Here is a 13078-nt window from a genome sequence, read left to right on the forward strand (position 1 = left end):
CCGGAAACACCACCAGCTGATCCGCGCCGCCAAGAAAACAGCATTCAAGGACCGGTTGGACAACAACGCACACAACTGCAAGGAACTCTTCAACATCGTCAAAGAGCTTTCCAACCCCAGCGCAGGAAACAACGACATCACCCCATCGCAAGACCTCTGCAACTCCCTGGCTTCATACTTCCACAACAAGATCGCGGACATACACAACAGCTTCAACAACCAACCAACGCACACCATGACCGAACAACCACCCCCCACCACCACCCTCCGCGCCTGGACCCCGATCAGCACCGAAGACACCATCCGCACGATGAACTCCATCCACTCCGGATCACCGACCGACCCCTGCCCTCACCACGTCTTCAACAAAGCCGACGCTGTCATCGCACCCCACCTGCGAGACATCATCAACACATCCCTCGACACCACCATCTTCCCCGAGAGCTGGAAACACGCCGAACTCAGCGCCCTACTCAAGAAACCAACAGCGGACCCCACCGACCTCAAGAATTACCGCCCCATCTCGCTCCTCCCGTTTCCAGCCAAAGTCATCGAGAAGACCGTCAACAAGCAGATGGCCGCTTTCCTCGAGACGAACGGATCCCTCGACCCCTCACAGTCCGGCTTCCGAGCCAACCACAGCACCGAGACCGCCCTCATCGCCGCCACCGACGACATCCGAGCCCTGATGGACAATGGAGAAACAGCGGCCCTCATCCTCCTAGACCTCTCCGCGGCATTCGACACGGTCTGCCACCGCACCCTAGTACGGCGCCTCAGCAACGTCGGAATCCAGGACAAGGCGCTGGAGTGGATCACCTCCTTCCTCGACGGGAGAACACAGAGAGTCCGCCTACCACCGTACAAGTCAGAGGCCACCGAAGTCATCTGCGGCGTCCCCCAAGGATCATCTCTGAGCCCCACCCTCTTCAACGTCTACATGAGCCCCCTCGCGGCCATCGTACGCAAACACAACCTCAGCATAATCTCCTACGCCGACGACACCCAGCTGATCCTCTCCCTGACCAACGACCCCGCCGCCGCCAGAGCCAACCTGCACGAAGGGATGAAAGAGGTAGCCGAGTGGATGACGACCAGCCGCCTGAAACTGAACTCGGACAAGACGGAGGTCCTCATCCTGGGCTCCTCTCCCTCCGCCTGGGACGACTCCTGGTGGCCTCCCGCCCTGGGCACCGCACCCAAACCGACAGACCATGCACGCAACCTGGGCTTCATCCTGGACTCCTCCCTCTCCATGACCAGGCAAGTCAACAACGTCTCCTCGGCATGCTTCAACATCCTACGCATGCTACGGAAGATCTTCTGGTGGATCCCCACCGAGACCAGGAAGACCGTCACCCAGGCCCTCGTCACCAGCCGACTGGACTACGGCAACGCCCTCTACGCCGGGACCACCGCCAAGCTCCAGAAGAGACTCCAGCGGATCCAGAACGCCTCAGCCAGACTCATCCTCGACATCCCACGAACCAGCCACATCTCCGGACATCTGCGAGACCTTCACTGGCTCCCCGTCAACAAAAGAATCACCTTCCGCCTCCTCACCCACGCACACAAAGCCCTACACGACCAAGGCCCGAGCTACCTCAACAGCCGAGTCAACTTCTACGCTCCCAAACGCCACCTCCGATCAGCCAACCACGCCCTCGCCGCCGTCCCCCGCATCCGAAGAGCGACTACAGGAGGAAGGTCCTTCTCCCACCTGGCCGCCAAGACCTGGAACTCCCTCCCGACCGACCTGCGCCTGACCCAAGACCACCTCTCCTTCAGGAAGAAGCTGAAGACCTGGCTGTTCGAGCAGTAGCGGCTCCCCCCCCCCCAGCGCCTTGAGACCCCACGGGTATGTAGCGCGCTTTATAAGTGTCACTGATTGATTGATTGATTTGTGCAGCCACCATGAAAAAGTCACCCATTTGGTCAATCTCTGCCTCTCTCCAAGGCAACATGTTATGGTGTTCTTTGGTCACCTCCTGGAGTGCCAGCAACTGTCAAACTGGGATCAATGGGGAGTATGAATGATGGGACCCGTTGCCTTGCTCGTATGCATGCCAGCACACATGTCCTATCATTATTTGATGCGTCTCATATGCTGGGCTAGCCCTGGGGTCCAACAGCCGCATATATATGTGTCCACCTAAGGAGCCTGTGAATGGTTGCTCTCTCTGGTCAAGGGGCTGTGCCCAGCCAGTGCATTGGCCACTGCAGCTGAGCTGCTGCATAGTACAACTCATAATTTGAACCACCCTCATGAAGCAGGCACTAGAGTATGAAGAGCACCACCCAGCTCTTGCCTGAGCCCCATATCAGCTCCAGCAGGAGACCATGGAGGTCCTAAATGAAGCTCTTGGTGAGGGAAAGTGGTAACGCTGCAAAGTATACAGGAGTCATGGCAAGATAAGCATTTTGAAGATTACCCGCCAGCCCAGCAGGGACAGCTGCAAGGACAACCATAAGGGAGTGATTTACAGATGTAGTTCGGGGACCTACCCATGTTAACGTTGCCCTCCACAAGTCCTTGTCCGAGTGGTGGATCTGTACACCCAAGTACTTCAGCATGTCAAGGTGCTATTCCAGCCCAAACCGTGGCAGGGCCCTCCTGTTATGCTCATGAACTGGACACATGGGGAACAGGCAAGACTTAGACCAATGCAATCTGAAGCCTGATACTATTCCAAATTCCTCCAGTGTCTCCATCAAGGCTGGAAGTGTGGCAGTGGCATCATACAGATAGATAGGGTCATCATGTGCTTATAAAGAGATGATATGGCGTTTGTCATGTACTTGCAGACCCCAAAGCTGCACTTGCAAGCTCTGGCAGCAGGCCAGGGGCTCCATGGTCAGGATACAAATCAATCAACAGGGATAGGGGGCAACCCTCACTGGTGCATCTATGTATGTCAAAACTGTTGGTTATCAACTGTACCATCCTGACTCTTGCTTTTGAGTTCTTATAGAGGGTGCATATCTAATTAAGGTACCCTGGCCTGAAGCCGATTTCCTCCAGAGTTGCCAGAAGGTAATCCCACCCCAGTATGTCATACTCCTTATCTAAGTCAAGCAACACCACCAACTATTCCCCAGTCTCACTCAAGGCAGGTTTCATCAGATGAAGTGGTCGTCGTATGTTGAGAAAAGAATTGCATCCTGGAATAAACCCACATTGATCTACTTGTGCTAGGGTGTTAGAAACAGCCAATTAGCCAGGGCCTTCCCTAATATCTTATTGTCTACATTTAATAGGGAGAATGGCCAATATGAGGGGCTTTGGGGGGATCCCAGCCTGGTTTTGACACCTCTATCAGCACCTCACGGAGCGAGTCTGGGAGCTGACCCTTTTTTATTGCTTACTTAAAAACTTCCAGGAGAATCTGGGAAGGGTGTGCACTGAAGGTGACATAATATTCTAGCGTGACTCCATCCGTACATAGAGTTTTATTTCATGCAATTTGGGTGATAGCCACCCGTATCACATCAATTTGAAGGGGTTCATCCAGTTCAGCTCATTAGAGTGGAATCAATCAGGGTAACAGTAGCCCGTGAAGAAACCCTTTGATTCAGTTATTGGGGGCTGTCTACAGCTGCATACCGGGAGTGATAGTACTTTGCAAAAGCGGCAGTAATGGCCACTTGTGTATTAGCCACCATGCCACCCTCCAACTTGATCAATCAATCAATCAATCAATCAATCAAGCATTTATATAGCGCACTACTCACCCGGAGGGTCTCAAGGTGCTAGGGGAGGGGGGGTCCGCTACTGCTCGAACAGCCAGGTCTTGAGCTGCTTCCTGAAGGCAAGGTGGTCCTGGGTCAGGCGGAGGTGGGTCGGGAGGGAGTTCCAAGTCTTGGCGGCCAGGTAGGAGAAGGACCTTCCTCCTGTGGTGGCTCTTCGGATGCGGGGGACGGTGGCAAGGGCGTGGCCGGTCGATCGAAGCTGGCGTGTGGGAGCGTAGAAGTTGAGGCGGCTGTTGAGGTATCCTGGGCCTTGGTTGTGTAGGGCTTTGTGTGCGTGGGTGAGGAGACGGAAGGTGATTCTCTTGTTGACCGGGAGCCAGTGCAGATCTCTCAGGTGTCCAGAGATGTGGCTGCGACGGGGGATGTCCAGGATGAGTCGTGCTGAGGCGTTCTGAATCCGCTGGAGTCTCTTCTGGAGTTTGGCGGTTGTTCCGGCATAGAGGGAGTTGCCGTAGTCCAGTCGGCTGGTGACGAGGGCCTGGGTGACCGTCTTCCTGGTCTCGGTGGGGATCCACCGGAAGATCTTACGTAGCATGCGCAGGATATTGAAGCACGACGAGGAGATGGCGTTGACTTGTCTGGTCATGGAGAGGGAGGAGTCCAGGATGAAGCCCAGGTTGCGTGCGTGGTCTGTTGGTTTGGGTGCGCTGCCCAGGGCGGGGGGCCACCAGGAGTCGTCCCAGGCAGAGGGTGAGGATCCCAGGATGAGGACTTCCGTCTTGTCCGAGTTCAGTTTCAGGCGGCTGTTCATCATCCACTTGGCTACTTCTGTCATCCCTTCGTGTAGGTTTGCTCTGGCGGTGGCGGGGTCGTTGGTGAGGAGAGGATCAGCTGGGTGTCGCCGGCGTAGGAGATGATGTTGAGGTTGTGTTGGCGTGCGATGGCTGCGAGGGGGCTCATGTACACGTTGAAGAGGGTGGGGCTGAGTGAAGAGCCTTGTGGAACGCCGCAGATGACGGGGGAGGCGGACTCTCTGTGTCCTTCCGGCGAGGAACGAGATGATCCATTCCAGTGCTTTCTCCTGGATTCCGACGTTGCTGAGGCGCTGCACTAGGGTGCGGTGGCAGACAGTGTCGAAGGCCGCGGAGAGGTCTAGGAGGATGAGGGCCGCTGTTTCTCCGTTGTCGAGCAGGGCTCGGATGTCATCGGTGGCTGCGATCAGGGCGGTCTCGGTGCTGTGGTTGGCCCGGAAGCCAGACTGTGAGAGGTCGAGGGATCCGTTCGTCTCGAGGAAGGCGGCCAGCTGCTTGTTGACGGTCTTCTCAATGACTTTTGCAGGAAACGGGAGCAGCGAGATGGGGCGGTAGTTCTTGAGGTCGGTGGGGTCGGCTGATGGCTTCTTTAGTAGAGCGCTGAGTTCGGCGTGCTTCCAGCTCTCCGGGAAGGTAGCGGTGCCGAAGGAGGTGTTGATGATGTCCCTCAGGTGGGGTGCGATGACAGCGTCGGCCTTGTTGAAGATGTGGTGAGGGCAGGGATCGGTCGGAGATCCGGAGTGGATGGAGTTCATCGTGCGGAGGGTGTCTTCGGTGCTGATCGGGGTCCAGGCGCGGAGGGTGGTGGTGGGGGGCGGTGGTTCAGTCGTGGCGTGCGTCGGTTGGGTGCTGAAGCTGTTGTGTATGTCCACGATCTTGTTGTGGAAGTAGGAGGCGAGGGAGTTGCAGAGGTCTTGTGAAGGGGTGATGTCGTTGTTTCCGGCGTTGGGGTTGGAGAGCTCTTTAACGATGTTGAAGAGTTCCTTGCTGTTGTGTGCGTTGTTGTCCAGTCGTTCCTTGAATGCAGTTTTCTTGGTGGCGTGGATCAGTTGGTGGTGTTTTCGGGTGGCGAGCTTGAGGGCAGCCATGTTGTTCGGTGTTGGGTCTCTGCGCCAGGCTTCCTCGAGGGCTCGGCAGTTCTTCTTGGAGCTCTTGAGTTCGTCGGTGAACCATGGGGCATTCTTACTGCCGGTCTGCTAGGCGGGGTCTTCAGAGGGGCGAGGTCGTCTGCGCAGTTGCTGATCCACTTTGCGAGGTTGGTGGTCGCCTGGCTTGGGTTCGTTGTGCTGGTGGGAGGGTTCATGCTCAGCGAAGTTGCGAGCTGGTCGGCTGTGATCTTCCTGCTGTGTATGCCTGGCACTCTTTAACAAGCCATGCCAATAGCCTGTCCGAACGCTCCCCTCCGCATGGAGATGGGCAAGGCAGTGACTATTGTCATGTTTCCCCTACAACGCATCTAGATCCCTGTGACTCTTTCTCAGATGCTTGTTTTTTTCTGTCCCATCGGCCCACTATGACACCTTGGTTTCAAGTAGTGTCAACTCCCGCTCTATGTCCAGCAGCTTCATGTTCAGGGCCTTACGTACCCCCTGACATAGTGCCAATGCATTGCCTTCTGATGACCACCTCGTGGAAATCCCACTTCAGCACCCTGGAGGGGGTGGTGCCTATGTTAAGTTCGAAATATTGAGTAATTTGTATTGAAAGGGCCTCTCTGAAGGGGCCTTCTGAAGTACCTTGGTCTGGAACCTCCAGGGCTGTAATGTCATCAGCAGTGGGCAGTGATCTGAGAGGGTGTGCACCAAGGACTTTGTCACAGTTACTCACGTGCCCAACGGTTCATTGCAGAGAAAAAGATCAAGTTTAGCTTGGAGGTCATGGACCAGACAATAAAACAAGCCACTGGTGTCCAGATGGTGCAAGCATCACATATCGAACACACTCTTGTTAACCATCGAGTCCTGAAAGTATTGTGATACCCTGACACACATAGCGCCGTTCAACGGATGGGTGGAGCAGCCCTGGGCAACATCTGGAACACAATTAAAGTTGCTGCCTGAGATGCTTGGATTGTGTGGGTCCCAGAAAATAGCTGGGTTGAAGAGCCCCAAAAAAGTAGAGTCAATAGTCTTGGGGGCATAAACAACCACCAGCATGAGGGGAGCACCATCCATTTGTCCTTCCACCACCTACTACCTATCCTCAGTGTCAACTCTGTGCATGTCTTTCACAATTGGTACCCCTGGGGCAATCTATCTCATGACCCCCTTTGCATATGGGATGCCATAGTGCTATACAACAGCCCCCTCCATTTTGAATGCACTTTTTGTAAGTCTGCCTGTGTCAAATGCATTTCCGGCAAAAGGCTATGTGTGTGCAACGCCGCTTAAGATATGTATGAACCCAGTACATCTTTGTGGTAGTGGCCATGCCCTTCACATTCCAGGTCAGCAAGTTATAGTGTGGGGTCATATGGCCTGTTAGTGTGCCCATCGGTTTTGGTGGGAAGTAGTGATGCATCACATTCCACAATTGCCATTCCCCAAATCTCTAGTGTGAAGGCAACCCCAAATGTCCAATCAATGATAAAGAGATCAATGGAGTACAGAGCCATGTCACAGAATTATATGTAGAAAACTTCAACATATAATTCTAGCCATACTAGCCATAACAATCCAACAAATGTACAACAACCAAAGAGAAATGTGTAATAAAATACATGTCCTGTTTGGAGAGGTCAGGGCTCATGGATACAAGGGTCGTCTTCGAAGATCTGGGCGTCCTATAGTCTCTCATGAGGTTCCAAGGTGTCTCCAAAAGTTACTGGTGAGCAGTCCACACCACTTCTCACACAGTAAAGACCAAACCCCCACGCTTCATAGTAGATTATCCACCATTCATGGTGTCAACTCCTGCCCCTTGGAGTACTCCCAAGCAGGGGCCATTGTTGTGTAGTTCCTACAAACCTATATAGGATCTGTGCATTTAGATAACTTAAACTAAGGGACTGGTGTCCAGACTGATTCTAGGAACCCCCAAAGGAAATGTTAGTCAGTAGACCAGCTAGCTCACAGTGCCACTATGAGCCCCTCTTACCAAGGATTGAATAGTTTCTGGCAACTATTGAACATGACAACCTTGACCCCTCAGGGATCGTGGAAACAGTACAATACTTTTCACTCAGCCACTCACTTGTGCTTACTTTGTTTCAGAGAGATACACAGAATAAACGGTGGGGACGTTTTCAATAAGTATTTATCGAACCAGCATATTATTCTTGTATAGAATACGTGTGCTGCAACAACCATGAGACAGAAACCGATATATATGATTATGAGCGCCAGTAGAGTAAAAAAAGTAGAATTCTACCATAATGCTAAAACAAAGACTATATGCAGGCATATAGATACATAACAGTAAAAATGCATTCTCCTACAACGTAGACCCTAACTAGATGTACCTAAGTTTACCTAGCATGTATGTAGGTGTATAGCCAAGAACCCCCTTAGGGTAGAGCCAACCTCATTACATGATGTGGGAGAGTGAAGGACCCCATCTTGGTCTCGAGATGGACACCCCGCAAGGGATGTCAGACCAGTGCGTGCTGCAGTGTCTGCATGCAGGGACCTCAGCGTCTCACGTCAGCATGTCAGAATGGGAGTCTTTCTCCTCTGGTTTGCCCAGTGAAGATGTAGTGTTTATATACCTGAAAGGTACCCTCAGGGGTTCTACCTAGAAATATACAATGGGCATGTTGGGCAATGATGACGATAGATAAGGGCCTTATATAGACCTATTATACAGAAGATGGTAATCCTGAGTTGATACTGAGAATCCTCATGCATAATACATGAGGCTAGTTTTCAGAGAAAACCACACAACAGTCATGTAGCACCTAACTAGGTAAATGGTTAGCGCCAGACCCGTTATGTAGAACAGTGCTAGGAAAGATGTAGGTAAAAGGTCATGTAACTACTTAGGCCTAATTTGGGGTACATTGGGGTTCATAACACCATGGAGCCATTAGTATCTGACTGTCAGAGGCATGGTTTCACAGCAACGCCTCAAAAGAGTTCTGGTCATATTTCAGCACCACTTGCCCTACCTCTGCTCGCTCCCTCACCGTCTGTGCCATGAAGGGGCAGCTATGGGTCTCCCTGGCTCCTCCTATCCCTCAGTTGCCATGTCAGCCATTTACTAACATTCCAGTCATCTGATGTGGGCTCAGCAATTCACTTGGCATGAAACCAAACTTATGCGTCTCCAGGAATCAAAAAAGAATGGGTTCACTCACCATCCATCACCTCAAGTTTAGCAGGATAGAGAAGAGCATACTTGAGGCCTAGCTCATGGCGGATTTGCTTGACCACAGTATGCAACTTGAGAAGATGCTGCACGTCCACAGTAAAATCTGTCCTCAAAGTGCCAAGGACCTTTCATCCGAAACAACTGCAGAATCAAGTCTTTGTCTCTATCATTAAGTTGTTTTCCACTTACAGGACACGTATGTGCCCCTGATGGTGGTGACCTCCCTGGTAGACAATGTGCTTTTGTGTTTGTATAGAAAGGGTACCCCTGACACTAATTCCTAAATCAGGGTGTATCAACAATTTGTGTATAAAACAATTTAGGAACATGAAAATATCATATTGGGCCTAACAAGCATACTAAGAAGTAACATGCATGTACCTTTCAATTTCAAAAATATAAATATACATTTTATAAATTAGACATTTTCAAATACAACTCCAGTGTCAATTATTGCAGAAATGATTTACAAGAATAGTTCTTTAGATAATTTCGTTTCACAGGATACAACATTTTGTTTCTATTCTAGAGTTCATTAGACATTCATTAAATCAATTGTTAGATATAAAATGGTTATCAAAATCAAAACAAAAAAATGGTTTAGGCATGGCTTTTCTATATATTAATTCCTATGCGCGTTTCGGCTGAAGCCTTCGTCAGGAATCCATGTACATATATAATTTGAAAACCTGAAAAAGGGTACATGCAGAAATAAACATAGAAGAGTGATGCAATTGGGTCCTATTTACATTATTTCATTTACAGTTAAGCAGTTGAACAATATACTTTTTTATATATAAGCTACCTAGATAAAAACCACTAGTCACTTCAAAGTCAATATTACCAAAAACTAACATTGGATAATATCTAAGAAAAACCTATTTATCAACACCGTAGTGTAAATTAATTGGAAAGGAGGGATGGTGGTGGGAGTTTGGGTTTGGGAAAAAAAGGGGGGAGGGGAGAAAGGGGAGGGGAAAAAAGGGAGAGAAAGGGGGAAGAAAGGGGGGAGAGAAGAGGAAAGAAAGGGGGAGAGGGTGGGGTGTTCTCGTTTGTCGAGGAAAAGGGGGCAAAGGAATGTTAAAAAAGGTTATATACTGGGAGGCCATCCTCAAATATCACCGTTTTGTAACCTGATACCTTACGCAGTGCTCATTTAAAACAATAAGTACATTGAAGTCTCGTGTTGAGTTATTGGACTTCCTGATTGTTTCTAAAGGGTATGGTATTATTCTTTAACTGTGAAAAGTGATAAAATAACATTATGGTAATTCTATTTTGTACTGCAGAGTTGTTTTTGTATATATGAATAAACGTATCTGACAGTTACCTCATGAATAAGCTTGAATGGATCAGACGTTGATATACAAAAATCACTATAAAACGATTCAAAGTCGTCTGCTTATATTGGTTGCCACCTCTGTCTCTATCTAAATGAAATATAACCTGCATTAAATACAATTTAAAAAGGCCAAATGGGAAAAATTGAGCTTCTCTAAACTGTTATTCATTACATAGCCATAGCGTACAGTAAAGTTCATGGTATAGATGGAACGGGCTGATAGGGGAAAAAGGAGATGATAGCGTGGAACCATCTCTGCTAAAAGAATAATGATTCCTATTTAATCTCTTTGTTTCCAAGCGACCCACTTCATTTGAATTATCAAGGAATTCCTCGTACCTGAAAGATCCAGATGAAGGCCTCACCGGACCAATAACTCGGAGGCAGATCTAGTGTGTTTTTTACGCTGAAAATATATTAAAGATGGAATACTCTTATAATTAGACAATGTCCTAAATCATCTTTCAAGATCAAAAAGTATATCGGCTAAAATATAATATTTATATATATATATGTCTGTTAAGTACGCAGTGAACAGCGACACTATGTTTATAATGAAGATTGCTAATGTCTCCGAGTACGATCAACGGCTTCCGGTCGCCATTCTAACGAGGTTACAGCGTTCCTAAAAGATTATCTAGAAATTCGAAACGGAGAGTGATAAAATAACCGTATGTTCTCTGCCATACTATTCTAATATACTAACTGAATAGAGGCTGGATGTCATTACCTGTTTGAATTCTCTAGTCCCTTAACCGTTAATGTTCGGCGGGTCGGTCCGGCGTTGTCTAGGATCCCAAACTGAGGACGTCTCACCAACAGGGCGCCATGGTTTGTAAAACTCCCTACGTCATGTGCGGCTGCTCCCGTGATTCTTAAATAGTCGAATCATGCTGGAGATGCGCCTCTGACTACCCGGAACCATTGGAAAAATACCCGGAAGTAGAACAGATGTCTTGGATTGAAATTAACAACTTCCGTGGCGGCCAGCTTATAATGTGTTCCGCCTAATTTTAGGGATAGAACTATTAAGCGTTGGTGTACTTCTTAACTATATTTAGTGATTTTGTCCATAAATATTTAGCAATAAGGCCCGACTTTACACTTTATCGCTCGATAACTTCAAGTTGGTATGTGTCATGCGTTATGACCTGGAATGCTTATTGAGCATATAAGCTTCCAAACCAAAAATCATAATTCAATTTTACAGTTAATGAAACTAAAAAATTAGAAAATTACCTCAAGGAATAGATGTAGAAGAATCCAAATTAGTTCGCCACAGCTATTCATGCATTGCTACAGGGCCATGCTGATAATGCATGATAATTTAATTGCAGTTGTATTTCAATACTTGGTTCCATGGAATTTCGTTATTCATACCAACAATGTGCTTTCTCCACAGCAAAGAATTTAGGTACATTGCCCGTCAGTACTGTGGGCATCAGCCACTGTTTGAGGAAGAGCTCTGTACTCAGGCCCCCCAAGCATTCCAGAAAGCTCAAAAATTGGACATTATTATGCTTTGAGAATCCCTCTGCATCCCCGGATGTGGAGAGGCCATCTCCGCACTCATGTCCTTCAGATGGGTTTGGAGTTTGTGCAATGTGGGTCGCATCGTGGTTAATGTAGATTCAACATTGTCCATACAGTCCACCAGTTTCCTGTGGTCCGTACAAAGCAGGTGTACATCCAGGGAGTCTGCCTTGATCTTGGACTTCAACGTGGCTTTTGTGTCCAGAATTGACTGCAATATCTTTTTAAACTGTAAATAGTGACTGCGGAAAGTGGCCTGAGAATGCCGACTCCATTATTGGGCGGGGCGGAAGGCCTGCTACAACCCCAATGCCTGAGGTAGAGTTCTTAGCAGATTTCGGCTTTCGGCTTCACCATCAAACCCGCATTGGTATCAACCCAAGTGGATGCTCAAGCAGGTTCTAGACAGTGGGCCATCCCCCTAACCTCCACCAGGTTTGAGTCGTGGGTAAGTGCAGTGAAATTCTGGAGCTGCACGTGTGTTAGAATAGAAATATGCATGTTTGCGCATTGCCCAATCTAAGCGACTATTTGCGGCACCATTTTCTATTCAGGCACCATTTTTAAAAAAAAAAATTTTTTAAAACCTTTATTCGAAAAATTGCACACAGCTATTCAGCCTGACATCCCGGAGGCAAGGCAGCAGAACGGATCAGGAGAACAATAGTGCAAGAATCAATGCAGCAGCACAGTGAAGGTTGATTTTATTTTTTATAAAAGAACACAGAGAAAGAAGAAGAAAAAGGAGCGCCAGATAGGGTGCAAAGAGACAGGCAATGGAGTACAAGAAACCAGTGAGGCGTTTTTGGGGGGCAGGGGGGGAACATAGGGAACACAAGTATGAAAACAGGATAAGAGGTCAGGAGCGAGGAGGGGAGGGAGGAAAACACAGGATAATATTCACAGCGTATTGCAGTTGGTGTCGCAGGCTACGGCGACAGATGTTCCTCCAGCGAGACAGGTTCCGGGGGTATGCAAATGTCTCCCCTGTACGTATTCCAGGCCCCCCACAACTTCTGCCACTTTTTGGGTTTACCCCTGGCAACATAGACAGTCTTCTCCCTAAACATACACCAATCCATATTGGCTTTCCATTGCACAACCTTAGGAGCTACCGAAGCACCCCACTTCTGAGCGATATCACCATGTTGCCAAGGGTCACCCATTGCGTCTGAGCCACGTCGTGGTCCGTCGGATCCCAAATGTTGAGGAGGCACCTCCTGGCCTCCGCATTCACCGCTACCCCAGTCACCTCACCCATAATCAGGTGCACACGTCTCCAGTAAGAGGCTATGGCGGGGCATTCCCAGAGGATGTGCATAAAAGTGGCAACGGCACCACAGCCGCGGCGACAAAGCCCATCGATCGAGTAGCCCATATGCACAAGTCGGGG

Source organism: Lissotriton vulgaris, chromosome 6, assembly GCF_964263255.1.
Source record: "Lissotriton vulgaris chromosome 6, aLisVul1.2, whole genome shotgun sequence".
NCBI lineage: Eukaryota > Metazoa > Chordata > Amphibia > Caudata > Salamandridae > Lissotriton > Lissotriton vulgaris.